Source organism: Parasteatoda tepidariorum, chromosome 4, assembly GCF_043381705.1.
Source record: "Parasteatoda tepidariorum isolate YZ-2023 chromosome 4, CAS_Ptep_4.0, whole genome shotgun sequence".
In the NCBI taxonomy this organism is placed as follows: domain Eukaryota; kingdom Metazoa; phylum Arthropoda; class Arachnida; order Araneae; family Theridiidae; genus Parasteatoda; species Parasteatoda tepidariorum.
Genome location: NC_092207.1, coordinates 74,718,223 through 74,724,222, shown reverse-complemented (window position 1 = coordinate 74,724,222; position 6,000 = coordinate 74,718,223). Strand labels below are relative to the sequence as shown.

General features: G+C 29.5%; 1 protein-coding gene across 1 annotated transcript in view; it reads right to left on the bottom strand.

Moving 5' to 3' along the window:
- The window catches only part of LOC139425463 (uncharacterized), a 67,392-nt gene that overhangs the window by 6,157 nt on the left and 55,235 nt on the right, over positions 1–6,000 (bottom strand). The gene's annotated exons all lie outside the window — the stretch shown is intronic.

Here is a 6,000-nt window from a genome sequence, read left to right as displayed (position 1 = left end):
TCTTTTTTTTCCGTCATGCATCACCTTATGTAAGCTCGGGGGTCACCCTTGAAAAGCCAATGAGGGAAACGAGGGGTAGGACAACTTAAAAGTAGACCAATGAAGAAATTTAAGGGTTGTTCAAAATTCAACCCCTCAAGAAACCATTGGCCGATAGAAGGAGCAAGTAAAGGACAACACGTGGTCGAAGGGGGTCGCGACACCCTCGTGTGAACGGGGGAGCGAGGTCAAAAAGGCTAAAGGTTAAGAAAGACGATTACCGTCCGGTTCGCAATTAAAAGTACACAGCTGTGTGAGAAAAAGGAAAAAAAGTCACGCGGTGAAGGGGACAAGACATAAAAAACCTATAAAACTATCTAATACACACGGTTGACCATCGGATGCAGCTGCAACTAAAAAGGGTCCAAAATCCTCCCACGCAGGTGTTAGGAAGAGGGGATCCAAGATGGGTTCGGAGATTGTATCAAGTTACCCTTGGTAAAGGAAAAGATTGGGGAAAAAATCTTAAGGCAGTGCATGACTGAAAAAAGTAAAGAAAATAGTAATAGACAATTATAAATAAATTAATATTGCATAATTTATATATAAAGCATAAACAATAATCTATAAAAGTTAATAATTAAAAAATATACAATAATTAACATGTACATTGTAAATTGATAAATGATTTAAATATAAGCTGAACGTTAAGTGAAGTTAAGAGCAGTAATTCGTAAATAATAAATTAAGTGTTAAGATAATAAAAGTAAAGCAAATTAAGAAAACAACATTAAAGCGAATACTTGTGATAATTAACATATTAAAGCAAATACTTGTGATAATTAACATTATCACAAAATGGTTTTCTCACAGTTAACAATTTGAACAGGGCTCGAAAAACCGCCCGTCCTCGGCGGTCAAAAATTCCACGCGGACAAAAAATTTCTCGAATCCAGCGTCCGCGCGGACAGCCATTTTCCCGCTAATGTTCGTGATACATTTTCAATTTTTTTTTATCTTACAAGAGTCTAGCTCCTCACTTCTAAAATGACCCTCTAATCTCGAAATACAATAACATACTGCGCATGGTGGAATTGATGTTTTCTCTGTCTGGGAGTACTGCAGCGGTTGAAAGGGGCTTTTCAGCAATGAACTTACAAAAAAACACATTACTTACTGGTCTTAAACAAGAAGCGTTAAACGCATTTATGAACATCCACCTAAATGGAAAACCTTTTTTAGATTTCAGTGCAGAAACCTCTGTTAATCATTGGCTTGATTGTGGAACTGGCAAGCGTCATATTTGATTCAGTTAAAAAACGTAGTACCATCGGATAAATTGACATGATAATTGACAGATAACTTAACCTTTGTTATTTAAATTATTTCATGACATAAATAAATTATTTCATAATAGAAATACTAGGTTTTACTATTAGTAACCTAGTATTTCTTTTATTACTGTATAATGTAATCCTATTAACTACTAATTCATAATGCAATTTATATAAATGTTTGTAATAAATAAGAGAAAATTATATTTTTATTTATTTAGAAGCTGCGGGTTAGTTTCAAAAGAGGACGGGTACATTGTTGGACAAGCCGTCCTCAGAGACGGGTAAAATTTCTGAGTTTTTTCGAGCCGTGAATTTGAATAGAATTTTATTTATTGTTATTTGTCCGTTTTGTTTAAATATGGTAAAATAACAATTAGATAAATTGTTATTTAACCATTTTTTCAGATAATTTTTTACCTGTAAGTAATAGGGCTCTAGCGTGTAACTTCCTAGGAGTGTTAAATCGGAATGTAATACATAAGTTTTGTAGTAATCGTAAATATTTTAGAAAACTAGTTTCAATTTTGTAATAAAAAAAAACTAAGAATTTCTTTTCGTTAGGTTTAATTTTAAAATTACGAAATCAAACCAAATGAAATAAAAGATTTCTTAACTAAATTTATTTAGTTAAAAATATTAAGTGTGGTTAGAAATTCCAATTTCCTAAATTAGTACTTTTCCCACCGCTTTCTGAATTTTTTAAAGACCTTACGATGCCTGATAATTAATACTCATTAAAGTGGTAATAACTTTACTTCAGAAGAATAGTAATTTTTAACTGGATAATAATAATTAATTATAGCGATCTCTCCATCTTGTTATCTTAATAATAGTTATAGCCATTTCCTTTTTAATAGTTATAGTTGAAATATTCACCGAATTTATAGGATTACTGCAGCATGATATTGCTTTGGTTTTTACTCAGAAGCGAAGATTGGGCTAAACTGAATGTGTGCCTCGAAATTCTGCCAAGTCCTTAACATATAATCTGCGTATAGAAAAACAACAAAATTCACGAAATTTTATGTCCTCTAAATAAAATAAACATAAGAATTTTACATACTGTCACAAAAAGCAATGCGTTGTACTAATTGATAAACACGTTGAAGAGCTTCCTTTTGAAGCAAGATCTGCTACAATGTCTTAACAAATGTCGGAGATAATTTAGAAGTCCTCCACTGTGACCATCAATTAACCTAGACTTATACCCCCTCTTACAGAATGTTCGGCAACCCTCCGCAACCCCTACTTTGCGGCCTCAGTGTGCGGCCGGTATAAGGTTTGCTTAGCAAATCATGCTCGCTTCATACACTACTAAGTTAAACCCATTTGAAATATTACTTCTAAAATCTTTAAAATGAATTATTCGAAAATTAAATTTTCAGTTAATGGAAATGAAAAATTTTAAATACAAATAAATGACAATCAATAGGAAAACTTACTGAAGCTAAACAATAATTATGTTTTTTTATAAAACAAAGGAATATGACAGCACTTCTCCTACGTATTTTTTCAATGTTGCCTCTTTTGTAACTGTCATCAACGCTCTCTTCTGCTCTTCGAGCAAGCGTTTTTTTTTTATTATGCTTAAAAAGCGTAAAAGCATGACTAATACTCACTTTTCAATAAACAACATAAAAATAAGTAAAATTTTAATTATTGAATCTGCATAAGTGTAGTTAAAACATTTAGATCACCTTGATTGTTGATATAAACTATTCGTTTTAGCTTTTCAATTCTTCCTTATGTATAGTTCAGTTTGTATAAGCTAATCGCTGTTCTCACGAGAAAATAATTTTCATTCTGAAATTTATAAACATATAAAATTTTCATCCTTATGACAGCTCACACTCCTGATATTACAATCTTTAGTGAAAACGTGAAAAAGATACGAAGACATTATCCCTGTGTAAGCGAAATACATAGAAAGATAATAAATTTTTTTTCTAATGGTTTCATTTTTAAAACAGTTACAAACTAAATGTTTAAATAATTTGGGAATTTTCAGAAAATTACCATTAGAAATTATGATAACAAGTTCCTTTATTTAACAAAAATTGCCCCACGTTTGATTAAAAAATAATTCTATGCATAATCAAAATATCTTTTATAGCTGCATTGCATTTTTGCATTCCATATCCGGATAAAATAACTAAATAGTTTTTTGCATGTTAAATAATACTAGCACAAAGCGAAAAAATTGGCTCTTTTTAAGACCTTACAGGCATTTTATTTTCTAAAGCGGGAATATATGAATACTTTTCGTGAAAGAATTCATAGATAAAAGAATAAAATGTTCATAAATAGATAAGAGAATAGCACCATGAAAGGTGTAAAGGAAAGTTATGAGAAAACTTTCTTGAAAAATAAAATGTCCAATGCAGAATTGCATTACTCGTGTTTTAAAGGAATTTGTAAGTAATATTATAAATATTTATAAGCTAGAAAACTATTACTTTTAATTTTACTGCTATTTGAAAAATATCCAAGATAAATAAAATTTTAAAAAGGGTTATTTATTTCTAATTAAATATGCAAATTAATATCTTTTGGTATAATCCTACTTTACGCTTAATAATGTCTCTAAATAAATCGAACATTGGTTATAATTAAATTTTGAAAACACCTTTCCAGCAACTTTGACTGTGCTTTAGAAATATAAATACTTGTTTCAATGTAGCTGGAATTGATTAAAAGTTTCCAGAAAAAAGTATATCTGAGAAAATATTTTGAAAAATTAAGAAAAGGATGCGTTTAAAAATTGAAAAGGTTTTAATAAATATGCAAATTAATATCTTTTGGTAAGATTCTCCTTTACGCTTAAAAATATCTTTAAATAAATCGTACATAGCTATTATTAAATTTTTAAAACACCTTTCCTACAACTTTGACTGCGCTTTAGTGATATAAATAGTTGTTTGACTGTAACTGGAATTGATTAAAAGTTTAATGGAAAAAGTATATCATAGAAAATATTTTTAAAAATTGAAAAAAGGCGCATTTAAAAAGTTGAAAAATGGAAAAGGGGGAGTTTGAAAAGTTGAAAAGGCTTTAATAAATATGTAAATTAATTACTTTTGGCAAGATCCTCCTTTACGCTTAAAAATATCTTTAAATACATCGTACATAGCTATTAATTAAATTCTGAAAAGACCTTTCCAACAACTTTGACTGTGCTTTAGTAATATAAATAGTTGTTTGACTGTAACAGGAATTGATTAAAAGTTTAATGGAAAAAGTATATCTAAGAAAATATTTTTAAAAATTGAAAAAGGGCGACTGAGGAGCCGACCGAGAAATCGAAATAAAAAAATATGACTTTTTCAGAATTCGATTTCTCAGGAATTGTTCAACCTATTTCGATTAAATTTTTTATTTTGACATGCAATGTTTAAAATATTATAAAAAATTGTATACTTTACAATTTCAAAATTTTTCGACAGCTAAAAAATAAAATAATAAAAAAATAATAAATATTTACTAAAAGCTATACTTAGAATCTTTAGATACACGGGTTTTATAATTTTGCGCAAAAATTTTTCAATTCGCTTAAAAAGTTCTCGAGATATGGTGAAATATGCAAAAAGTAAAATTAACGTTAAGAGGACCAAAATTTGGATCGCTCTCCTGTCCAAACAATCTGGACCATTTCTCCCAGAATGCGACTACCCCTTGGGGATCAGAAATCCGAATCCGTTGAAAAAGAGGTACGTTTATTCGGGAAAGTACGTTTTTGTGTCTCATATTTTTAACTTAAATTGCCGTCTGCAGTATTTAATTGGCATATTTGAGGTCACCCCCTCTAAACTTTAAGATCCTGTCCTAAAACGTGAATTATTAGATCAAAAGTTATTCAGAGTGGTAAGTTTTTTTATTTTGCGTACTGTATAGTGCGCAAAAAATTAACAGATAATCCTGAATAACTTTTGATCTAATGATCGGATCCTCACGTTTTAGGACTCAAACTTGATGATTCAAGGGGTGAACCACAAATATGTTAATTAATAAGAACAGACGATATTTTAATTTACGAAATCAGACGCAAAACGTATTTTCTTTTAATAATTATACCTTTTTTTCCCCGGATTCGGATTTTTGACCCCCAAAATATAAGGGGTAGCCGCAGTCTGGAAAATATGGTCCTAATAATTTGGTCAGGAGAGCGTTCCAAAGTTTGGTCCCCTTAAAGTTAATTTTAAGTAGAAATTTAAAAGCGAATTGAAAACTTTTTTCTCACAATAGTAAAATGTATTCAACCAAAGATGATTCTATGTAAAAAATAGCTTTTTAAAAAATATTTTTTTTATTATATTAGTTAATATTAGCTGAAAAAATTTTGAATTGTAAGGTATACAATTTCTTACATCATATTAAAGAATATAATTTTACAAGACGAAATGCGAAATTGAATGAAATTGTGAAATTGCAAAATTGAATGAAATGAGAATTGAAATGAATTTCATCAAATAGTGTGAGAAATCAAATTTTTAAAATACGACTTTTTTCGAAATTCGATTTCTCAGGAACTACTTGACCGATTTTATTCAATTTATTTGTTTTGCCATTTGAAATTATATTCCCTAAAATAACGTAAACAATTATATACCTTACAACTATACGGATGTTTTTTTATCTTTTGGAAAAGTGAACTTCATAATTAAGTGCAAAATTTTTTCAATTAGCT